Raw genomic sequence first — 26,581 nt, 5'->3', positions numbered from 1 at the left:
ACACACACACACACACACACACACACACACACACACACACACACACACACACACACACACACACCTCAGAGAGAAAAAGTCAGTGAGATCAGGTTAGCTGGCAAACTGTTAGCACCGTATTGCTACCATGTTTGAGGGAAGTATTAATTTCCTTGAGAATTTATCTCCTTGGCTTAGTGCTGAAATTGCACAAAACAAGCAAAAGTCTGACTCTTTAGATTTACTATTAATGCCACAAGCAGTTGAAAAGTAAAGTATCTACAGGCAGATCTGAAAACCCTTAGTTGAATGTAACTTTATGAGCATATGAAAGATTCCAAAGTTAATGGCTACAGGGGAAAGCAAAAATCTCACTTAGACAGGTGGGGCAGAAGCAAAAGTAGTTGGTAAACTGAGGTAGGTAGATATATTTCCTAGAAGTTCCTAATCGAGTGAGGCTTACCTTTCTCATCCATAAAATAAGTTCTTAGAAACACCAGAAATAACATCTATGGAATGTTCAGCTATGTGTCAAATATTCAGTAAAATATGTGTAACTATGTGTACCTCTTAACTGGTAGTTAAGGTGAACTTAATCGCAAACATATATTTGTCAAGGTCATCACAGAAATCTTGATCCTCAGAAATGTGCACAAGGATATTTACTCAATGTTTACTGTTTAGTAATGCTTACTGTGCATGTCATTGACCCTGGGCCATATTTGGTCCCCTGACATCATAATGAGTAATAAACTAGATCTCAAATCCCCTCTCCAGGTACCCCAAGTTGTTTGTTCTTCTGAAAATCCTGTTGAAGAAAGACCCGAAACAAGCATTATGGAAGAGCTCAGGGACAAGAACCAGTAAGTGTTGTATGACGTAGAGGGTGAACTCGATCCTACCTGCTCTAGGGCTGACACTGCCCACAAGTGCTGGTCACCATAAAGGAACCAGATGAGAAGCTGACTACCCCAGAGCTAACAAGGTTTTATCCCAGCCTCCTCATACAGGCATAGCAATGTTCATGTGCCGTGAGTCTCTGCGTTTTCTCTCCTTTACCAGAATAACTAAGGCACACACCTTACTGTATGTCCCTTGTCTCCTAGATACACTTTGGCAGAAGTTAGCATGTACTAAGAACATTTGAGTCAAACTATGCCACTAAGAAAACATGAATTACAAGGAGAGGAATCAGAGAGCTGAAAATAACCTTTATCATCTCATTTTCCTGAGTTCATTCATAATGTAAAGACGTAGAAAGGTACCCATTTGGACTCTGGAGAAGAGGAAAATCCCAAAACCATAGTTTACTATTTTCAAAGGAGTTTCAATATGGGCAGCAATGAAGAAATACTGTTCTTCAGGCTAAGTTTATATCCTAAAATATGCTTCTTGTAAGAAATAATTTTAAAATGTGGAATCTAAAATTAAGCAAAAAATAACATACAGTATGTTCAGCTTTGAAATTTGCCGGGACTCAGCCAAGTTTACCATAAACAGAAGGCAGAATTATCTATTTTTAACTTTACAGCCCTTGGGTGATTAAAATTTTGAGCCATAATAAACAACTTTTTTCTTCTTTGTAACATAATTTCCCATTTGAAATTGCAGTCTTTTTAGTTGCTCAGGAGATGTGGAATGAGTGCTTTGTTTTTACAGTCTTTCTTAGACAGAAATTTCTTGCAGTGATGAAACCTATGCTTTGCTGTGCCAAAAACACAAACGGGGCAGGGAAGAGAGAGAAGGAGAATGAGGGAGGGAGGAAGGGAAAATAACTTTACCAGGACCCAAACTAAACTACCTTTCTTTCTTTTTACTGTTTGAACTGCTTCATTATTACCACCTTCAGTCAGCTGCCTTTTAGGAGCGGAACCCAGTAACATATCCCATCATTCTTCCATGATACGTGGATTTGCCACAAACACCTTCCATCATCCAGCAGAGATCATAACCTGGCATGTTTGCGTACCTACCATGTCAGCAGAAAGTGTGTCTTCCCATCAGGAAAGGCAGTTGCATATGCAATAAACGAGTAGCCTTTGACATACCAGTTAATTACATTAGTTAGCAACTATCTCCTGTGCATGATCGCTGTGTTAATGAAACTATTTTGGTGTGGAAATGAAGCAGGTCAAAGCAAGTAGATCAGGAAATAGAAGGATTTAGGGTCATATAGAATGTCAGTGTGCTGAGTCACACAAAACTTAACCGTGGCCAGCACAAACGATATAAAATGTTTCCCTCTGCTGTAATGGTAACCATTCTTTTTCCTTTGATAGTACTCAGTGCTAAGGATTTAAAACTCTTCAAAAATTATCAAGTTTAGCAATTGAGCTATGGAAGATAAACCCAAGACCAGGAGCATATAGACTTTAAACCAACTGTTGCTAGGTATGGTGGTATTTGCCCATAATCCCAGCAATTAGGCAGCAAGGTTCCAAGTTCAAGGTAATAGCTAAGTAGATAATAGAAATAAACAGATAGATAGATAGATAGATAGATAGATAGATAGATAGATAGATAGATAGATAGATAGATAGACAGATGGATAGATAATAAATAGGTAAGTATATGACAGATACGTAGATAAATGGGGGAGGGAGGGAGGGAGAGAGAAAGAGAGAGAGAGAGAGAGAGAGAGAGAGAGAGAGAGAGAGAGAGAGAGAGAGAGAGAGAGAGAGAGAGAGAGAGTTTAAATGTGCAATTGTATTTCCCCAAGAAGAGAAAAGAACCAAAGATAAGCCAACTCCCAGTTTGAAGATCATATAAAGATGGTAACAGGCACTCATTTCAACCACCAGAAGTTGAGCAGATATACTAGAAATACAAGTCAGGCAGTGAGTGCAAGGGAAACTTAACTCGTGAGTTTTTTTTTTTTTTAATTTCCACTTTTTTCATGTTGAACGAGGTTGTGAGACTCCAGAGGAAAGCAACTCCTTCTAGAGCATCAAAGACTATCCACTAGGTCTCACATGACGCCTAACTACTTCACTTGCTTCTGAGATTGTTTTGAGGACCCTCAGCCCCGACTCCACAGCCAGGCTTTCTCCAACTGCCCTTCACAGGATATGACTGACTTAATCCAAGAGTATCCGGATCTCCTTCTTGTGGGCATTCCTTTTAGCATTTATACCCAAAACTGGGCAAAAAAAATTCCAGCTGTGGTCAGACCACAGCCTAACACACCATTAGCTTTTTAAATGGCAATGTCACACTGCTAGCCCCTATTAATCTTGTGGTCAACATACACTGGAGTTGTTTCACATGAACTGCCGTCGAATTAGAGTTCCTCCATTCTGCTTTTGTAGAATGAGGTTTCTAATTCTAAATGCAGGGTGTTCTGTGTCTAGCCTGCCTGCGTTTTAACAGAAAGTAGGGATTTTCATCCCATTTCCACCCTACCAATTCCATCCCCAACTGTGCCAGAAGGCCCAGAGGTAACAGACTTAGAGTTTTCCCATGCTACATTCTAAAAGAGTAAAACAAGAATCTCCATATTCCAGGCTATTTTTAAAAGTAGTGTTTTTCCCCCTACAGAAAATATATAAGTTACTGGGGGCAAAACTTACACATTATAAAATAATGAAAAACCAAGTGGCTTCTTGTAATTAGTCATAGAACAATACAGATCTGCTATAAATTGCTTTATTTCTTATTCTGGACTGAACACTGTGCATTTTCCAACATAAATTTCTATAAAGAACATTAGCTTTCTCCTACTGCCCCGCCCCACATACCCACACCCCCAAAGATCAGCCAGATATTTACCCATCCTAGAGGCCAGTAAATAATTTAGCTTTTTTCTGTAGGCAGTAGTAAGGAAGGTTGATTGCATTTATTTAGCTATCAGTAGGTAACAAGCTGTACACCCTCCAGGGCAGGGCTACAGAAAAGTGTAAAGAAGGGAGTTATGTTTTTCAAAAGTACACACTGGCCAATTTTCAGGACTTATCTCAGCCTCACAGCTCCACTGCCTCACTGTCTCGGGGTCATATAAGGATTCAGAGTTTAGGGAGTGAGTGGTACCTTGGATATTTCTATTTAGTGGGTATCATTGGAGCTTGATGGAGCCAAGTGTCTGGACTTCTAATAGGTGATGAATCTGCAGGAAAAGTTATTCTACTGAGTTTCTAAAACATCCTGCTATCTAATCCAACCCATTAGCAGATAGGTTAAAAAAATTCCTAAGTATAGAAAACAATTTTATACCTCCATAGACGATAGGAGTAAAAATATGTATAACTTGATGCTCATCAACATTAGAAATAAGACTGAAGTTCTTAGAAGTTAAGCTCCTGACATTGTTATTTAAAGAAGAATCGGAATACTTCTGTTCTAGGGGTAATTTAGATGTATCTGTGCCTGGAGGCAGGAGGAAAGACAAGATCACTTCCCAATGACTGTATCCAATCAATAGCAGAAATCTAGGGCTCACTCAGACTGAGTAAGAGCGTTGTGAAATCACACAGAGAATGCTGGTACCATCATAAATCCCCAGACAAGCTTTCAGGGAAGTTACCCCCAACTTCTTTTTTTATTTGCTAGTCTGTAAAATAACATACCCAGAAACCTTTGAGATGAAAGAAGACCTCTGAATGGTATCCTGTTGAAAAAGAAAGTCAATGGCAGGCCTGCCACCAGCTCCGCACTGAACCCATGCAGACCAGAGCTGACCAGGTTCTACACACAAGTCTCAGTTCTCCAAGGACTGAGCTCCACTGGTGGGTTCTGGGCTATATTCTGCCTGCTTTCTTCCCTTTGTTTTATCCTTTGAGTCATCAAATGAGTTCAGAATTGTTTCTGTTTCGCAGATTATGAAACCAGGGCTCAGAGAGTTTAGAATGACTAATTCTTTATTAGTGAGTAAGACAGCCAGAACTTAACCACAAATTTGTCAGTCCACAGCTGCTCTTTGCACCTCTGAAGGGGAGGAAGACCTCCTGTTCCTATTCTTTACCTCCTGGAGAAGAAAGTTGCCACCGTTACTTTGTGCTTGGTCTAATTTAGTATCCTTGAGCAGAGATGAAGAGGGGAAAGGAGGGAAGGGAAGGGGAGGAAAGGGAAAGGAAGGGAGCTCCCAGTAAGATTACAGAGTGTTTAATGTACAAATAACATCGATCATGACTGAAAAAGATTCTACATTTCTTCCTCCAAATCAGCTTGCAGCTGAAGGCAACTGAAATGCCTATGCCTACAAGAAGCACTTCTTAAGTAGAGGATTGAAGCCACGGTCAGACACCTGCAATCTTCGGGAGCTTTAACAAATACTAATGTCCTGCCATGAGCATCACCCATTAGGGTGACCCTAAGTGGACAGCTGAAGCCAAGGGATCTTCAAACAGTGGAATGAGGGTAAAAAGTAACGTAACACATTTTATTTAGAACTGAAAAGACCTAGTGGGAAGGAAGACTGAGCATCCCAGTAATTTAACATTAAAAAAATGTAATTTTAAAAGCTTAGAAATGTATCTGCATGACTTTTCTATCCAACTACCACTCAAAAGTCAGATAAAACCTTGAGTTTCTGTACCTGACTCTTCTACGTTACAATTCACTTGGACTTTGGATTTCTGTTTCTTTGTCTGTAAAAGTGGGTCAACAGTACCTACCTTGCAGAGTTGCTGTCAATAGTAAATGAGAAAATAAAGTATACCAGAAGGTTTGTACACAACCCAACTGAAACCTCTCTCACTTCAGATGTTCTAGGCTCCAAATCATTTACTCATTATGTCTGATTTGCCCTTTTTTACCCATAAGCTATCAGTTCAGTCCTCTATAAGATATGGTACAGTATTTACCTCCAGAATTCAACTCATATTTATAAGACAGTTCATTTAAAACCACCCTTGGGTCCAGGAGAGGGTATTTCTGCAGGAGTTCACTTGTCAAATATGTTCAAGGACTTGGGTCCAATCCCAGCATCATGAAATAACCCACTCTGGATGAAACAGAAGTTCCTTTAAGCACACAGCACCTATTTTATGGGCTACAGGGCATCTTTAGAAGCATCCTACTCTTACAGTTTCATTTGATGTTCAACAATTGTTTTCACATGAAGTATTATTTCTATTACTTTATAGAGGATGAAATCGGAATTCACAGAGGTCAAGTCACATGTATTAAAAAACACATATTAAGGGACATACTAGAATTTGTACTCTAAAATGAGATTCTAATTATCTCAAAGCATTTATGCATGCATCGGATACTTTGTGCACATGTGTTAACTTGCTAACCTTTGAAAGAATTAAGTAAACCTGTAATTTTTATACTGAAAAGAGTAACATATAATTAATTTCTAAATCAATATTGACATTCTCCCAGTTTTGTTTTGTAGTTGGTGTTAATTCACCCCTTATAAGTGTTAGCACCCCTCTCTCTGTCTCCTTCTCTCTCTCTCTCTCTCTCTCTCTCTGTCTCACACACACACACACACACACTCACTCACACACACACACACACACACACACACACACACACACACACACACACACACACAGAAACAGCCCTTTTATACTATTCAGGCTTTTTATTAGCCCTAATGTTGATTGCCTTCCCAGGGCATCTACTAGTTGTGTATAATTTGTCTAATTAAATTTAAAGCAGAGATGTTTCAGGGGGCACCATTTCATCATTTCCTCTTACACTCCATGCTGTGGACTTTAATGAGGAGCTAACCCTCATCTTAACTCGGCCTTCGTTTCAGCACAGATGAGTTGTGCTTGTTAAGACAGTCTTCAGTTGTCAGGAAAAATAGCTTTATTAAGGTCATGGAATGCAGAGAGTTTGATTAAAGCTAATCAAGAAAGAAAGCCAGGCTGCAGCATGGTGAATCAAGTCTCAATTCAAGATGTTTAACATAACTTAACCTAGCCTATCTGTGAAAAACAGACCTAAGTAAGATCAGGTTTCCAAAAAAGAATGCATGGGCAAAGGCAGGCATATTACATGCTGTAATGTATCTCCTGAGTTTAAGCTGAACAATTCTTTCAATAAGCAGCACATATTTTAAACCACCTGGATGTAAATGACAGCGAAAGATTTTTTTTTCAATAGTTGTTACCATTTTTTAAAACATGAAGGAAAGAGATTATGTTTACATTTTTTAAGATTTAAAATATGTGATTTACAGATATTTCAAGCCCCAAATGGCATAGACATTACTTGTCTTGCTACTATGAAATTTAGATTTCTAGTTAATAAAGCTGGGTAAGTGTCATTAACAAATGTAATGTCAGGATGAACATATTTTGGAAAGCTCTCGTTTCCAAATGGGTACTGTTTTACTTCTAAGAATATTAAACAAGTAACAGGAAGAAATAGGAGACATCTAAGCGCCAGAAGGCTTGCCATAGTCCTGACTCAAAGGTGACTCAAGGTGTTACCTCACAAAATTCCTAGTCTGGGCTACCCAAGCCTCAGAGTTCTCTCAAGAACCAACTGAGGGCATTGGACTACCTTATCTCTTAGAAGCTGAAAGTCCTACAATGCGGTTAAAGTCCACTGAAGAAGTAACAGGTTTCCTTCCTAACTGAAAGGAGTACGTAAACATGAAGGACTATCATATTTTGCTACTCAGTTCTTAAGATTATGATCCTAATCACAAATAATAGGTATAGACCTTTGAGCAGTTTTAAAAATGAAAAACAGTTGTCTTGATGATGTCCTTTTTACTCTTTTCCATTATTATTCATCTTACTTTTTACTATTTTTTTCCCCATCCAGATGTGAAGCTTTGCAATGGATACACACACACACACACACACACACACACACACACACACACACACACACACACACACACACACACACACACACGTGTAAGCACATGCTGCAAATATTTTCTTTTCTTTTCTTTTTGGTGCCACTATTGGGGCTTGAACAGAAGGCTTAGACCTTGCCCCTTCACTTGTTTGCTCAAGGCAAGACTCTACCACTTGAGCCATAACTCCTCATCTGGCTTTTTGCTGGTTAATGGGGAATAAAAGTCTTCTAGACTTTCCTGCCTAGGCTGGCTTCAAACTGGAATCCTCAGATCTCAGTCTCCTTAGTAGCCGGGCATGAACCATTGGTTTCCAGCAATGTATCTTTAAAAAAAAATCCTAATAGGCAATTCCACGTCAGTGATTTGAGCTAGTCTCTGTCAAATGCAGGATTATCAATCTATATATTACCAATTAACAAGTAATCCTAATTAAGATACTGAGTCACATTTTATATGGGTTCAAATAATAAGAAGCTTCGTGGAACCTGCAATCAAGAATTTAAAGTCTGGGGCTGGGAAGGTGGCTCAGTGGTAGAGCGCTTGCCTTGCATGCATGAGGCCCTGGGTTCCATTCCTCAGCACCACATAAGCAAAAAGAAAAAAAGCCGGAAGTGGCGCTGTGGCTCAAGAGGTAGAGCGCTAGCCTTGAGCTGAAGAGCTGAGGGACAGCACTCAGGCCCAGAGTTCAGGCCCCAAGACCGGACCAAAAAAAAAAAAAAAAAAAAGAATTTAAAGTCTTAAGAGGAGAAAAAGGACAAGAAAAAACAGCAGACCCCACCTCCCTCACCATCCTGACTCACCACCTTTTTCTGATTTACTGGAGGTAATGGAATACAGAGGCTTAATCGGAACAGAGGAAAGCAGTGCATAACGGGATTTAAATAATCTGATTTTCCTAAGAAAAGAAATTGAGAAGCAAAGAGATAAAGGATTTTCTGTAGACACTCTCCCCCCATCTCCTCTGTCTCTTCTTTAAAGCACCCTATAGTTTCCAGAGCATTTTTTTTTGGTATCTCTCAGGTATCGAACATTCATTATGACACCCCACAAAAGGCAAGAAGTGCAAGTTGTTATTCTCAATTATTTGAAAATAAAGAAAAAAAGACATTAAATGCCTCTGAACTCATCAACTTCTTATCAGCCATAACAGAGCTATACCAAGTCTTCAAAGTTCCAGGTTGATATTATTCCCATGATCAGTTGGTGTGCACATTATTCTTTCCACTCAACAAGTTCTTACTGAAGGCTACTTATATGCCAGGCATAGTACTAGACCCTAAGAAAACAAGTGAATAAGGCCAGTAAGTCCCCTTCTCCATAAAGCATCCCAGTGTACACATGCATGTATTTACAATAACTATAGCATAAAATATATGGCTTCTCATACACTTTTCTATACCAGCGAGTTTATGATAGTCATTAAAAATTAAGATCACATATAAATATTTATTATATTTTTAAAACTGCACTCATTAGGTCAACACAGAACAAATAAACCCCAGCCACTCCCACCTCCCTTCCTTCCTCATTCCTCCACCCAGCTAGCCTTTTAAAACAATCCAAGCAAATAGACAAGTAACATCTATTTCTGTTACACATTGGTTCACATGCTGAGAAAAAGGAAGAAATGGCTATAAAAGTTATAAAAGAAAGAGAGATTCAAAATTATGGAGAGGGAATTTTTAAGATCATTTTAGGCTCACAGAATCTTAGAGCTTGCACAGGGACATCTTGTTTGGGGGGGGAAATGTGTTCCTTTTTTTTTTCTTTCTTCTTTTTAATCTACACAAAGCACAGTCTTAAAAGGCTTGGGGGGGGTGGAGGGGGGAGGATGTCTGCTCCCATCTCTAGTTCTGTTGCTGAATGAAAGATCAGGGACAGGAAATTAACGCAGTGGTCGGGAGCTGCTTGCCAAGGGTGAACTCAGAAACAAAAGACCCACTATTGTGTAAGAAAATCTGACATCTATACCCCTAGCCATGTTCTAAACTTCAGTAATCCCTTAGTATGATCCATGATTTGTTGCAAGTTTTTAATATGTATATCTAAAGTGTTGTGTTACTTCTCATCTTCCAACTCCTACTAAAAAAGAAACAGACTCAAGTTTCTTTGTTCCTCTCTCCTTGTTTAATTGTCTTTTTTAGCAGCCACAGAGTTGGTCTATGAATTCTCTAGCTGCTTCCTGATGCTCACTGTGCCACAAGCACACTACCTTAGCAATGTACAGGATTTCAGCAGCTACAGCCTACCTGAGGTTGTGCTGTGAGCTTTGGGGCTTTCAGCTGATATTGCAGAAAATGTCTATTTCTTATTAAGTTAGTGAAAGTGATATTATTGATGTGTTCTCATTTCTAATATCCTTTATAACATTAATATCAGGGAAAGAATACTAAAACCTAAATGGCAGAAGCCAAGTTATCCTAGAATTTAACATTAAACCAAACGCTGCTCAAGTGGGTTTACAGAACATGATCCATTGATGAGGTGAAGTTAGAAACATGGATTTCTTTTTCTTTTTTTTTTTTTTTTTTGGTCCGGTCGTGGGGCCTGAACCCTGGGCCTAGGCGCTGTCCCTCAGCTCTTCAGCTCAAGGCTAGCGCTCTACCTCTTGAGCCACAGCACCACTTCCGGCTTCTTGCTTATGTGGTGCTGAGGAATGGAACCCAGGGCCTCAGGCATGCAAGGCAAGCGCTCTACCACTGAGCCACCTTCCCAGCCCCAGAAACATGGATTTCTTTTGCTTTGCTTAACACTTCAGAGCTGAACTCTAAGAGAACTTTTTAAAGTGATTTTCTTGATTTTTTTTTGCCCCAAATGGCATTAAAAAAAAGCTCAACTTTGCGATTTTGTAAAGGTAAATTGGGCTTACTTTATCTTTAGCAATCAGCTTACCTACATTTCAATTAGTTTATAAATTAATTTATAAAATTGTGACCTACCAATACAAAGCTACATTCGTTTGCTCTCTAAATAGGTGCCAGTAGAGCCAGAAGTAGGGACAAGTCTCCCAAGTATCAGCTGTAGAAGTTTTCTGGGCACAATCCAAAAGTCTGCATCTGCTTGGCAACAACTCAGAAAAGAGATACGATTACTTTTCCAACAGCAACAGAGCTTTCTCAGGCCCACAGACTAGGAAAAACAGCTTCCTCTCTACCAGTAGAAAATCCAAGCAGATCTGCAAAATCACATCCACACTATTATTGTGCTCCATCAACTTAAAAGTTATTGCCATAAATGGAATTGAAATCATCAATGATATGGCTACCTCACAGCACCCTGTCACATGGCTGGAGAGTCAGTTGGAGTGGGAATCTTTTTTTTTCCTTCTCTTTTTGCAACATAAACACTTAAGCATTTAGTGATAAAATATTAAAAGCTTGAGGCTCCAGTCCCAGTGAGTACAAGTTGCTGATATAGCATCCTATACCAAGGAAAGGTGTCAAGTACGTTAAAATATAGCTTTAGCTTAGACATTAGGGGCTCTATTCTTTCCTAATAATTTAACTGTCCACAGTTAAATACACACATCAGCACTAAAATGCATCCTCTTAAAATGTAGGGAGGAAATTCAACACATCTACGTCACTGAACAAAGTATTTATCACATTTGTTCATCACAAACAACAGATCTAGACACTGTTTTTAATTATAACATTAATTGATCTTTTGTCACCACTAATTAGTGGTGATAGCATCACAATTAACTTTACTAGCAGGAGTTGACTGCAAGTTACTAGAAAATGCATCAATGAGGAAGAGAATGAAGTGAAAGAAAAAGATTTGGGAGAAAATAATCATGTTATAATTCTCTTCATTTGTGCTGGGACTGGGGCTTGAACTTAGGGCCTGAGCACTGTACCTTAGCTCTTTTGCTCAAAAATGGTGCTCTACCACTTGAACCACAACTCCACTTCCACATTTTTGGTGGTTAATTGGAGATAAGAGTTTCCTGGTCTTTCCTGCCTGGGCTGGCTTTGAACTGCAACCATGCGTAGCTAGGATTATAGGCATGAGTCTCCAGCACAGCAGTCATGTTAAATTCTTTTAAAAAAAGAAAAAGGAAATGCTTTATCACAGTAAGTGTATTTTTATATTGTAATTAATTTTGTTTTTCATGAAAACTTGATCTGGTCTCCTTAGAATTTGATTTCATACTAATATTACAAAAAATGTTCCTCTACTGTTGGGAAATTAAACACAGGGGAAAACAGGTTGATGACCACAAAAGCTACCTTTCATATCTTAAGAAGAAAAAAATGTTAAATAAACCTGTCATAGCCCTAGTCTGTGAGAAATGTAAGAGACTTTAACGGGTATTTTAGTAGAACCACTTAAAATTAAGTGATGAATTGGAATGGGAAAAGTTATTCCAATAAAAGCAAACAAATTAACTAACCTGACTTTGGTCCACATAAAAGATTCATTTTCTTAATGGAAACAAAACTCTTTGAATTTAGCTCAGGTTTAACCACTGAAGTGTATGGAGAACCTAAATTAAGCTATAGGAACGTATGCCCCTAGAAACTCAGGTGTATATGCCTAAGTAGGTAAGAGTTCTTTGAGCTGCGGGATATGCCACTGGCATGGACTAGTATGACCCACTTCTACACTGATTACCACATGAGTCAGAAACCTGTTAAGACCCAATTAACAAAAATGTTATGCATCACTGATGCATGTTTTGTCCAGAGCTTAATTCCACCACCATTTTCCTAAGTAAATTCTGTCTTTTCTATTCATTAACTTGCTCTTCCCTTGGGTACAAGTAGCAACTTCTCTTGTTTTGTTTAAGAAGGTTACGGAAGATCTGAAAATTACAGGGCAATGAGTATGTCTTCTGTCCACTAAGATATCAACTGTCGTCAACCTATACTTGGTATTACAGATACTGCAAAAACACAAATCTTTCTGATTTTACTTAGCAGTCTTTCACTAACAGCTGGGATATTAAGCATCCTTGTAAAGGCCAAGCAAAGTGGAAAGAGGCTGCTGGTCTTGTCTCTTGTTTCCTACCTCCACAAAGTTGTTTGGAAGACAAAGTAGAAAGAATTTCTGAAAATAAGGAAGCTTAGAGTCTAGAACAGTGATATAAAAATATTGTGCTTGAAGCAAAGGCACTGAATTTGACAATGTGGAAGGAGAATAAAGGAAGGGTCTTCATGCCAACAGAAGAACCACCACACTGGTCAATTCCTTTGTCTATCAAGCTCTGATACAAGTTCCCTGAGGGGCAGCTGTAGGAGCCAAGGCTATCTTCTGAGGTACTAGAATGGCTACTAACTTCCTTAGCTTTATTCAATGTGTGTTTTGCTTGTTTTAACACATTCATTATCACTACCTTCCTCCCTTGGGAAAATGTCCCTAATGGGAAATATAGCCAAGAACTGGCAACTCATGTTTAGAAAGCATGACTGTTATCTTTCTGTGCATATATCTTACTTGCATAGAAACTGTTCTACAAAACCAAGTTGTGTGGATGTGTAGGCTCATTTATTCTATAAAATAGAATATACTCAACCTGGGACAACTCAGCTACTTTTATGTTGTTTCTGTATGTCCTTTAATATCATATTTACAAAATTAAAACAAGAAAAGCACAAGGTAAGTTTACCACCATTTGTTGGAAAGATTTCTGCTGCCTTGGGTTTCTGATCTTAGTCACATCCCCATCAGCACCTAAATGTCTATAACTCTGGAATACAAGGAATTACATTCCCTGATCTCTTTAAGATACCAAGGTTGAAAATTCTCTTCATCTGTGTATAAAGTAATTAGTTACCATCTCATGAAGGCCAATGCCTATTTTAATGACATGTACACTGGGGGTATCTTTACCTTTTACCTCAGCTATATATTCTTTTTGAAGTATTGCAAACTTTAACTCTTCAACTTTAGTAAGGCACTTTACCTTGTCTTCTAGACAAAGAAGCATGATCTATACATGGCCTAGTCATATGAACTAATGGTCATTTAGGAAGCCTTCCCAAAAGGAGGCAAATAATTCAATCTGGAGGAAGTTTCCTACTCTGAGAACTTGTTCAATTTTTAAGACAGTAAGTTTTGTTTTGTTTTTTAAGAATCTGGTAATAGTCACTGACTCTCTTTCCACAAAAATACACAGGTGGAAATTCTGCATGAAGGCTTAGACACAAGAACAAAAGCCATAAGCTAACCTAGCCTGTTTGCCCTGTTCCTAATTTTTTATGAATACTTTGAATACTAGCATACTAATAATTGGTTGACAAATCGTGCAGGTAGGAATGAAAGTAAGTTATCTTCTAGCATTCCTATTCTGCAAAGTCCAAACCTCTAGTATTTTTTTTAAAGAGCTCTATATGTCGAAAAACGAATTATAATCAAACAAGAGGACATTTGAGTATGTAATATGTGTATGTGTGTGTGCTTTCACTTTCAAAAAAATTTACTGAGTACAGGACCATATTGGCAGCAAGTGCTGTAAACATACCTGTCTGAGGAGAGAGAAACCCACCAAATCCCTAATCCTGAGGTAGAATCACAGCGAATAAGAGATATTAGAGGGTCACATATTTCAGCTAAATAACAGTGAGCATTTCAAGCAATGTGCATTACTGAAACAGAAGAAGTTGCAAATTAGGAATGGAGACCTCCTTCACTCTGAGAGGCACTGCTATGTAGTGCAAAAGGCGGACCAGGCTTTCGATTTCCATTTTGCCTCAAACTGAGCTGAGACCAAATTTCATTATGCTTATATAAGTTAGTTCCCTCATTGGTAGGCTGGAGATTATAAAACACACACACTCCTAAGTCAAACGATAGACGATGAAGTGTGTACTCTAGTTCCCTGCAGATATTAGGGATTCAACATTTCCACCCTCTACTCCTGCACTTTCCTTTGGGAAGATCATAGGAGATTCCTACAGAGGAAGGAAGTTAGACATGATGACTTCTACTTTTTAAGTCAGAGGTTTGGTTAGCAAAACTGTGATTAGTTGATAACTTTTTTTTAATGTGTGTGTGTATGGAGTAGAAAGTGATTCCTCCAGTGCCTTTCCACCAGTGGTCACCCAAAAATCACAATGAAAGCTCTCATTTTCTTTCTTAAATATAATATGCTTGCTAGCTCTCATTCCACTATTTCAAAGAATTTCCCATAAGCTCTTAACTGTTTCCATATGACACCGTGTTCTGCAGGTAACTTGAGTTCATACCATTCCCCAAACATGAGTCTCTATAAACGTTCCAGGATCTCTTTGTGTGTTCTGAATAGAATTTGTGTGACTGCCAAGTGGCTCTCTCTTCCCCAGATAGCCTTGTTGTTCCTAACTTGGTTATCAAATTCTTTTATCAGCATATTTTAATCAAAGCCTTTCAAAACAGTCTGAGGGTTAGGAAATACCATAAGGTCTAAATGAAAAAGGCAAGAGGGCAAAATATGACTACCAATTGGGACAAAAGCAAAGGGTTGGTCTTTCTTTCCCTTAGAATATAACACAGCGGAAGCTACTGTCATCTTGGAAAGGAAAAAAAATGCCAGTACAAATGTCACATGTGAATAAATTTTTGGTTGTTCATAAACAACAATAACTAAAAGGATATATTCAAGTTTTATTTCTAACTTGTGGGTTTACACATGATCTTTAGTAAGAATTATTTAGAGAGAGAGATGGGAGATATGGGGGGAGAGAGGGAAACATGAATAGAAGGAAGGAGGTAGGAGAGGGAGGGAGGGAGGGAGGGAGGGAGGGAAAGGAAGGAAGGAAGGAAGGAAGGAAGGAAGGAAGGGAAAGAGAGAGAGGGAGGGAGGGAGGAAAGAAGGAAGAGAGAGAGGGAGGGAGGAAAGAAGAAAGCAAGGGAGGAAGGAAGGAAGGAAAGAAGGAAGGAAGGAAGGAAGGAAGGAAGGAAGGAAGGAAGGAAGGAAGGAAGGAAGGAGAGAAAGAGAGAAAGAAAGTGGGGAGGGTGGCAAGGAGGGAAGAAGGGAGAGAGGGTATCTCTCTTACTGTGTTCACTGCCCCTCGCAGATTTTAACAAATTAAATGATAATGTAAAAGAGAAGGGAGAGTCCCAGGCTACACACCCCCTGCAGCAGCACACACTCACTCCTCTAGTGGTGAGGCACACGGACAGTGGATGTGATCCAGTGTCTCAGCTGCTCTGGATGCTGCAAGGCTCTCCTGTCATTTCAGAAACCTTTTGCACACAGCCACATTCTCATATGGCCACCTGGATCCCTTCCTCCAGTGGAGGGAGGCCAGGTCACAGGGGTTCTCTCCACGGTTGCTTCCTGGAACTAACAAGGAAGGCCTCTACTCAGTGTTTATCACCTTCTATGCCATTCCATCTTTCAAACAGGGCAACAATTAGAAAAAAATAAAATGAGCTGTCTTCTTCCACCCAGCCCCAATTTTATCAACAAAGGTAATCATTGTTCCCTTTATTTTTATTTTCTTTCAACCACGATAATAAACAACTTTTCAGAAAAATAAGACATCAGTGAAAAGCTATTCAAAGAATTTTACACTGATAGCCCTACAAATATGAAACTGGAAAGACCTTTGTTGATAATTTGTTCTGAACCTCTCATCATTCAAATGCTTGGAATGCTTGCTCCTCTGACTGTCAAAATAGAAAAACCCCAGGAAGGATTTATAACACAAACCTTGCTGTCTGCTCCAGACACGGTTAATGTGTCCTTCCTTTGTGAGCCCATATCCCATCTACAACACTCCTACTTTGGTTCAGCAATAATGCTTCGCCACAGCAAGACCTTGAAAACATCTTGACTTACAGGATCCAAACCTACTTATCAACAGATCTACAGGGCCTATTCTATCTAAGTGGTTGGCCAGAGAAAATGCTCACATTTGCCTGGGTAAATAGTAGTTAAGGTGACTGAGACCAAAGGATCCTGAAAACCAAGAACCTAAAAACTGACTAATGATCACGCAGCTAGAACTAAAGCCAAATGCTTGAGCACTACTCTCTACACTCTACCAGACTGACACTCATAGCAAAAAAGAAAGAGAAAAGATAATCCGAATGGCTCCTTATTTAACTGTCTTTCAAAACCAATTGTTCTTCATACAACATTAAAACAACTCTTCCTTCAGAAAGACACTCAGATTCAAGAAAAAGGAATTTGTTTTGCCTAGTACTAAATAATTTGGTCAAAAGCTGGTAAAACAGCAAGGTTTTACACATGCAAATCCACCCTTACACCCAACTTCTATTCTCTTATTTTCCTGATCTATATTCCTGCTCTCCAGATGGACCACCAGCTTTATACCAATGCCAGCAACAGCTTGTGTATTGTTTGTTTAAAACAAAGATGATGGATTAAATATCATATGCAATGTGAAGAGAGAGGTTAAGTCTACCTAGTTCTTCCACCCACAATGGAGTCATATAAATAAAGATTTAATTTTATTTTTCAGAGTCATATGGAAACATACAGTCATCTAGATATGGAGCTTTTCCCTGGCTCCAGATTTATTCTCGTTCTAAGGCATCATTAACTCTCCAAATTATACAGACATGTCATTTCACTGAAACACTCATTCACCCATCACATGCCCAGATCCAACATTAACACTTTTGTTTTAAAATTATGCCAAAATGAGCAAACTAGAAATTCTTTCACCTATATTTGAGTACTCTGCAAAATGTCTTTAATCATCTCAAGTAAATTCCAACCCAAATCTAAAATTTCAACACAAACTACATAAACCAGAGAGATCACAAGGGGAGGGTCTCCTTTTGTACTTTCTGTGTTCTTATGGGAAGCTGCCTATGAAACAGTTGCCAGTAGGACCAGCTGTGTGTCAAAACTAGCCCTACTATATGCAGACTCCCAGCCATGACTATGAGTCTTGACCTGCATAGTTTGTATGTTGTCTCCATAAGAAAAGTGATTTAAAGGAGTAAGAAAATAACCCAGAATGGAAGAACAGCTTTAGAACGAAAGACTTGTACAAAGTACACTGATAATCCATTAGGGATTTTGATACTAGGATATCATTTAAGTAGATTATTGTCTGCAAAGAGTACTGATTAGTGTTAGTATTCCCATAGGGAATAGTTCTAGAAGAAATCAAAGGTACTGTACAACTCTCATTTCTCCTGGGTCCAAAGGTCTATGTACCATGTAGAGATGAGGAATGCATCCACAACAGCCCAAAAAAATGCAGAATCTAGTTGAAACACAGTTTAAGACATTGGTTCTTGACCCCAAGTTCTATTCCTCTATGATTTCTACATATTAGAAGCTTTATTTAGGGATGGAATTTGGTCCTCCCCAGTTGCACCACAAAAAGAAAATATTTAACGAAAGGTGTTTTGCAATTCCTATGTTTGAGATGAGTGATTAAAATCCATAGTGCTACAAATGCATCCGTCATGACAATTCAATGACATCCATTTTATATGTCAGGACCAAATACCAGGAAGTGTTCAGCTAATGAGGCTGGCAGTAACCTTTGTGCAAACTCTGGGATACATGAAAGTTAGTCAAAAACTTTAAAATATGACCCTTAAGAGCCAGGTGCAGGTGGCTCATGCCTGTAATCCTAACTGCTCAGGAGGCTGAGATCTGAGGATTGCAGTTCAAAGCCAGCTGAAACAGGAAAGTAAGTCTGTGAGACTCTTATCTCCAATTAACCACTAGAAAACTATAAGTGGCACTGTGGCTCAAGTGGTAGAGCGCTCACACACACACACACACACACACACACACACACACACACACACACACACACGACCCTTATGGCAACTAGACTGCCAAACACATAATTCATATACTTCATTTCAGTTGATAACAATGGGTTAATGTTTTCCCTTGTATGTTTGCATGTTACTATATTAGCAGACTAACATGAATTATATGAGCATCTAGATAAATTTTTTTAAACTATAATACAGAATGTTCCCATTGGTGATGTTAAAAAAATAGCTACAAATACATCCATCGTGAATAACCAAAAGGACACATTAATAAATTTAATTTGTAAATATAAGGAAAGCCCACTAACAATCACAGAATATACACCTTATCTAGAATTTGGAAGCTAAAATTTGGGTTAAATGAAAAACCTTGTAACATTCTATGATTCTTTGGTCTGTTTTTATTTATTTTTCACTTGAATTTTTTTCTTCTCACAAAAGGTGGTCCCAGCTGCCTTTCAGAATAACATTCCACCTGTATTTACATCTTCCCTACTGAAACAACACAAGTTAATCAAAATGCAGTTAGCTAACTTTACAATCAAAAGAAAATGGAAGAGTAAGTTCTACCCAGCCCCACGTTATCATTACCAAAGTCTACCCAGTGAATATTGCATTTCACCAAAATACTAGAGCCCTCACTAAAACATTTCCCAAAAAGTTATACTAATAATCTTTCTTAGAATTTAGGGGGTGGAGGAGAGCAGGGGCGGAAGACACAATCACACTATTGAAGGTTACCTAGAATGCCAGTACTAGTTATAATGTCTTCACAATACTATGTAAGGAAACTGGGAAGTTCTTTTCTCTTACACATCTATTTACAATGTGCACATTTCTTGTCTCATAAAATAAACCCTATTTGTGCTGAATGTGTATTCCCAATTTCCTACTAATGAGGTATAAAGTGATTCCAGATGAATAGAACAAATTTCTTAATTTTCACTGAAAATTATTTCCAGGGCAAAAATGTAAGGAAGTTGCTTTATCCTTTTTTTTTTTTTTTCTTGTCAGTCATGGGGCCTGAACTCTGGGCCTGGGCGCTGTCCCTCAGCTCTTCAGCTCAAGGCTAGTGCTCTACCTCTTGAACCATACCTCCACTTCCGGCTTTTTCTGCTTATGTGGTGCTGAAGAAATGAACCCAGGGCCTCATGCATGCAAGGCAAGCACTCTACCACTGAGCTACTTTCCCAGCCCTATCCTTATTTTTTGATATATAATTCTGTTGGTCAGTTGCTGGCTTCTTGCTAACTTATTTTACTCACTGGAATTTTTCTTTTTGGGGGTTTTGATAACTCAGTACACTATTTCATTCTGAGCAATGATTGTTAATTTTAATCTAGAATTCAAAGAAGAGCTTCAATCTTTACTTGCCCAAAAGGGAACTTTTTTTTAAAGCAATAATAGTGTAGAGTATTACTTTGAAAAACAAAAGCTGAAAAAGGTCTGGGACAAGCAGAATTAAAGATGATCTTCTAATCAACCTTAACTCACACTGGAATATTTAGCTATTGCATCATTTGCAGTACACAAGTCACACGCTGTCCTCAGTCTTTGCCATTGAGTAACAGACAATGCAGTGCTTTAAGTTTGATTTCCTAATGTCTTTGAGGTCAATTTAAAACCTTACAAATTGTTAACGCTGTTATCATAAATTTGTCTGAAATCCTTAACATTGTCCCCAGCATTATGATTAGTAAATACTGCTAACAAAATGTATTGCAAGGCACTCGTGAGACACTGTAAAATGCAAAGCATGGATGATCCTGGGAATTGAGAATTGAAAAGCACCTTATGCCCTAGAACTTTCTTGAATTCTTCCTACTGTTTTCCTTTTCCTTACATTCAGAATCAGCTGAAGTGTTTCAAAGGTGGCTTACAGAAGAGCCACTTCTTGCTTGCAATGGAGTGAATGTAGCCTGGTGAAACCTTCAACAACTCAGATTGGAGTGGGCATTCTATGTGACCTAGGGCACTTTTAAAGGCATTTTGAAGAATGTCTTTTGGGATAGAACTAGAAATGAAGCATGCTGCTTTCCAAAAGGCTTCATTCATGAGCTTGTTATTTTCATTTTGTTTTTGTTTTTGTTTGTGTTTTTGCTTTTTGCCAGTTTGAGGTTTTTTGTTTTTGTTTTTTGCCAGTCCTGGGGCTTTGACTCAGGATACTGAGTCAGAGCACTGTCCCGGAGCTTTTTTTTTTTTTTTTTTTTTTAAGGCTAGTGCTCTACCACTTGAGCCACAGCTCCATTTCTGACTTTTTGGTAGTTTATTGGAGATAAAGAGTGTCATGGCCTTTCCTGCCTAAGCTAGCTTGAACCATGATCCTCAGATCTCAGCTTCTTAAGTGGTTAGGATTAGCGGTGTGAATGCTGGATGCCAAGCTAGCTTATCATACTTTTGATGGCAGCTATGTTACTGAACACTGTCACTGACATGACAGACATGAAATAAGTGGACATAAGAACAACGGATTGGCCAGAGTTTGCCTGGAATGCTCAATCCTGTGTAGCAACAGACGCTGATTCTGAGTCTAACAATATTTCCAAACAATCCCTAAATCTGGCAGACAGAAAGAATACTAATCACCTAGATAAATGTGTTTCTTCTACATTCTGGAGACATGCCATGAGAATACATCAAGTTTAGTGAGTCTGTGCAGGAGAAGCACTGCCCCGCTTGGCATTACTTAACTGAATTTCATACTATTTTATTAGGATGTTACGACAGACACAACGGAAAACTCTGCAATTAAGTAAATCCCACCTTGTCATCTCATAGAATTATAAATATTACAGAGCCCAAATGAAACCACCAAATGTACACAAACTCTAAACCAAAGAAATGTGATTTGACCTACATGAACCATAAAATTAAGGCAGAAAGGAAAAATTCCTTTCCCTGGGCCTTGAGGATCCAAGGATAGTATCTACACAGTTTGAGTTCCTTTGAGATGAGAATCATCTACCAACCCTCCACTTAGGCTAACTTCTTCCTTAAAATGTTTATTTTTTTTTAAACTCTTTGCAAGTTGACAAGATAGAGATAAGATGGTCAGAGGTGAGAAACTGTTACAATTCAGGGGCATTAAACACAGATGCCTTCTGGTTAGGTGTGAATCTGCTAAAGACTTAAGTTTCTCCTGAAAATGTAGATACTCGATTTAGATATGGGCAATGATAGACCTGACTTCCTCAACCATGATATCAAGAAAACATTACCACAAGTACACATTCTGACAATAATCTAAAGATCAATATGGCCAAAAGAAAACTTTCGGTTTCTTTAGTCTGAGTTATATGAACAACTTTTGCAAGAAAATATCACAAAATTATTTCAGCTACATGAATTATTTAATGTGCAGCCATGCCATCCATGTCAATTTTTAAAAAAATGAAGCCACAGGGCCATGCCAGGTTCTCTGATTCATGTCTCCTTGGGCTTACATCTCCATACAGAGTTTTTTCATTAAAGATGAATAGAAATATCTTCTCACTAAACACTTGCAGGTTCAAGTTAACTATCTATAGCTCTCTCTCACTCTCTCTCTCTCTCTCTCTCTCTCTCTCTCTCTCTCTCTCTCTCTCTCTCTCTCAAAGTATGCATCATTTGTTTTGCTGAGTAACTGAATTAGTCCATGTGATAAAGCCATTAATTATGTGGACCTGGTAACAAAGGAAGAGCACTTGGCACAGGAACAGACACTACCGAATCTACTAGTGGGGTGGGCGTTGGAAATCGTAGAAGCCAGGTTTTGTGTCACTAAGGCAAAAAATACCTACATAAAAGTTAAAAATCACAATTCCACACACAAATATTTAAGATTACACAATGATTAACCACCAGAAAGGCTTGCACACATTATTTCCACCGGGAGTTCATAAAAGTTTATCCAAAAAACTTAGACTGAATAATTTCCTGCTTATATCATAAAAGGAAAAGACCTATGGTATTTTCATGTTTTGTACAATTTTTTTCAAAGAATCTTAATTTTATTTCCTAGATGGAAGCGATTTCCCTCTGGACAGAATGCCTATAGCAACCTTTTCCTCTAATTCTTTTGAGTAGATAGCTATAGGGCTAAATAACATAATGGGGAAGACAGCAGCACAGTCTGGATGGCGTTGGGAAACCTGGATTCTAGTGCTCCATTTCACCACACTGACTACCTTGTGACCTGACTGGGTGGCAGGTTGATCTTCCTCCCTCCAGGACTCTGGGCCACTCTCCCCTTTATCATCCTGCCATAATGGTTTTCCTTCCTGCAAGGAAGCTTTGTACTGCCAGGGACGGACAGATGGGAGACACGCACACACGCACACACACACACACCAAGCTCTCTGCAGACACACACACACACACACACACACACACACACACACACACACACACGCACACACACCAAGCTCTCTGCATTTGGTTTTCTAGAAATATGGCTCATCCATACTGCTTTTCCATACAGCAAGAATACTTCATTTCTCTTAGCCCCTTGTTCATTTCTTTAGAGGTTCATACCATGTAGAAATTATTTTGTCCCCAAATTTTCCTGTCCCTAAAGTATAAGCTCCACAGGACAGAGCTCTATGTGTCCTACTCAGTGTTGCAGCACTTCCAGTTTTGACCACGAAGCCTGGAACAGGTTGGGCAGCCAGTAGTAGCTGGCTGAGGACATAAAACTACCTAAAATTAGATTGATTAAAGGTATCATTACATCTGCTATTTCCTCCAATCATATGCTCACCTATGATGATGTTGACTGTGAATTTCTGGCCCTATTCTAGTATGTGCCCCAGTGGAAGATACCTTAGGGACTGCTCTCTATTCTTAATGCAAGATACAGTATCTTTAGGCTAGAGATATACACTTCCATCATCAACTTCAGAAACATATGATCATAGACACTCAGTAAATATATTTGAGGGCTTTAATACCTAAATGATAAACTGCAGCTTGTCAGGACAATAAAATAATTAGGTAACATTATTAGTGAAGTATATGATGACCTCTTAAAATATTCAAGTTATGTCTATCCAAAAATTAAGTAAAAGGAAAAACACAGACTTACATATGTATGCAATGGCTACATTAACATAAAAACTATGCCTATCCATGACTCCTTTACTTTTTCTGCTCTTAATAGTAGTGCAGACTTGACAACAAAAGGTGAGGGTGGAGGAAAAATTAGTTCCTCAATGTAAGACCTTAAAACTTTCGAGAGAGGAATAAAAATGGTATTACAAAGACCATGTAGATCCTGTATCACAAACCAGTGATTCATTACAAGTACTTTTCTCTCTGGGGCTCATTCATCTACCACTATGGAGGGATTTATATCCATAACCTCCATTAACATTAATGGAAGGGAGCCACATAATTTCACTGTAAGTCCACTAGAGAATCAGGCCTGTCAGAAAAAAAAGGCTTTCACTTACTAAGTTTATAAAGAATTCTTAGTATAATACAAATAGTGGTGACTCTGTTAACTGCCCCAATGGGTATAATCATGGTGGAGAAGGTGAAATAGAACAATTAAGTTAATTCTGCTATATTCACAGAAAATATAGTCCATGGAGCCACTTGCCTCTAAGATCTTCCACTCTCAACTAGCGACTAACCTTTGATACTCTACTGTGATTTGAAAAGCAAACAGTATTTGAAAGTATTTCTCATCCATGAAAAGAATACATGCTTTAAAATGAAATGGCCTAACAAAACATACTCATACATGCAGGAAAGAAGAAATTTACAAGCCAATGCAAGGTCATTATTTAATTTTTAATTAGGTTTCACCTAACAGTGGAAAACTAAGTCTTCTCTCATCCATTTAACAAAATTCTCATTTAGAATACTCCATGGCTTAAAAAGCTTCTGAACAGATGTCTAAAATGAGAATTCAAGACTCAGGAATATATGAAACTCACTTTACATGGGTCTCAAGTGATCTGATAAACAAACAGCCTTACCCGCTTGCAGTCATCACTGATAATTTATTTCTAGAGTCTGATGACTCTATGGCAATACACTTTGCTTGATGACACATTCTTTATTTGGGTGGGCTGCATGCAGATACCAACTTAACGAATGTCATTCCCACAAGATAATAGACCATAGAGAAGATGCATGCCAGGCAGAGCTCCATCAAGAAACCACTTTTCACCTATCAGAAGATGCCTTAACAACCGACGGTGTTTATCAAATTCACAAAACCTCATTCCTGCTAGGCAATGTTCCAGAGCCAACTCTCTTTCTTCATTAAGGCCATCTAGACTTTCTTATAGCCATGATGTCTGCATAACTGCAGCTACTAAAAATCCTTACCTTTGCAGTTACTCAGAGCAGCACTGGCAGCACCAGGGATATATCATTACGTTATTTATATTTGGTAATTAACTAAGGATCTCATGCTGCGCTTAAGGAAATCCTCAAATCCATGAGACAATTCTTCAAATAACTGCAGGATGTGTATGGGGTCCCTGATTTGAGCCTTACTTTCATTGAGTTGAACTGCTAAGTCCTAGGGTGAGAAGAAAACCAGCACTAGATTTAAACTCCCCAAGGAGTGGAAAAAGGGAACTCCCCCAACAAGCACAGAAAGTGCAGACCTGAGCACTGCTCAGCTCTCCTTTAGCAAGATGCTGGAACATGGCTGCAAACTGAACTTAGGGAACAGGACAGTGAAGACCAGCTTTTAAATTAATCAAGAGAATATGAAGTCTTACAGTGTATATATGAGCTAAATGCAGGTGGTTCATACCTATAACTCTAACTACTTAGGAAGCTAAAGATCTGAGAATCAAGATTGATGCCAACCTGGGCAGGAAAGTTCTTAAGACTTCTCCACTTAACCAGTAAAAAGCTGGAAGTGGAGCTATGGTTCATGAGGTAGAACCTGGAGGAAAAAAAAAAAAAGGTAAGGGACAGCTCCCAGTCTTTGCATTTAAGCCCCAAATGAACAAATGAATGAACCCTTGAGTCATATTTCAATTCTTCTAAGGGGTGACATATCAGAAGAATCATACTTGGACCTTCTCCTTGATCCATGACTTTCAGAGGAAAAACGATGGATCAGGTGATGGCTGGAAGAACCAGGAGAGAAGTGAAGATAATTCATGTACAATACATGCTAGGCTCCACCTTGACCATATGCTGCTGCTAGAACATCAACTACACATCCCCATTTCTTTGCTCTGGCCCTGTGTATCCCTGGCCAGTCAAGGCCCTGATTTAATCTCATCTCTTCACAGAAGTCTCCAAATCAAAATCAATACTCGGATGCTTTGCAGTCCACATGTAACACAGCATTTAACCTGCTTCGCCTTTTCCCCAGCAAGTCTGAACATCTAGAAAAAAAAGGATAGCTTTTCATTTGTCCCCACTGTTTTCCTATCAGTGTGGACCATTCTGCTTTGTGTATGGCAAGTGAATACCTGTTTTTTTGCATGTTTGAAATGAGTACTTGATTTATACTGATGTATTCTAGCTTTCCAGTTGAACCCAACATTCAGTTTTCTCCTGTTTATATTAAAATATTCAAATGTGGCATTCGAGACCAAATCTTCTCTAGTCTCTTCAAGGCGCTTTCAGATTACATACTATGAAGAAGGTAAATATAGAAAAGTGACAAGAAGAGTGATAACAGTCACATGCATCCAATGTCCGACCTTATCAAAGTTAAGCCATTAAAAGATAAGAAGAAAAGCTTAGGACTTTCTCCTGAGCCAGCTCTGATATGACCTCAGCTTCCAATAAAGATCAAATATTGACAATGTAACAGTCTAGTCACACTTAAAAGAAAAAGAAACATCTTTTTTGTTTCTAGTGCTCAGGATGGAACCCAGGGCCTAATATAAACAAAAGTGCCAGCTTTACCTCTGAGCTACATATACCCAAGGCCCTGAAATGTGGTCTCAAAAGCCATCATTCTTAAAAACAGAAGGGGCAATTATCTGGAAATCATTTTCTTTTGAAGGGATAAAAGATAATTTTTAATATAGGATATATATATTATATAGTTGCTATTTAAACTAATAAACAAGGTTAGAGGTATGGTTCAGTGGTAGAATACCTGTCCAGCAAGCATAAGGCTCTGAGTCAAACCCCAATACTACCGGGGAAAAAAGAGAAACATATACACTTTGACTT

General features: G+C 38.6%; 1 protein-coding gene and 1 long non-coding RNA gene across 6 annotated transcripts in view; one reads left to right on the top strand and one right to left on the bottom strand.

The window, feature by feature from the left end:
• Positions 1–26,581, bottom strand: part of Nfia (nuclear factor I A) — a 379,923-nt gene that overhangs the window by 319,481 nt on the left and 33,861 nt on the right. The window lies entirely within an intron of this gene.
• On the top strand, positions 745–5,432 carry LOC138803237 (uncharacterized). Its single transcript, XR_011364920.1, has 3 exons — positions 745–842; positions 4,525–4,700; positions 5,139–5,432. It is a non-coding gene; the product is annotated as an uncharacterized lncRNA (long non-coding RNA).

The sequence above is a fragment of the Dipodomys merriami genome, unplaced genomic scaffold, assembly GCF_024711535.1.
Source record: "Dipodomys merriami isolate MVZ:Mamm:240054 unplaced genomic scaffold, mDipMer1.0.p SCAF_34, whole genome shotgun sequence".
Taxonomy (NCBI): Eukaryota; Metazoa; Chordata; class Mammalia; order Rodentia; family Heteromyidae; genus Dipodomys; species Dipodomys merriami.
This window is presented reverse-complemented; position numbering and strand designations above follow the sequence as displayed.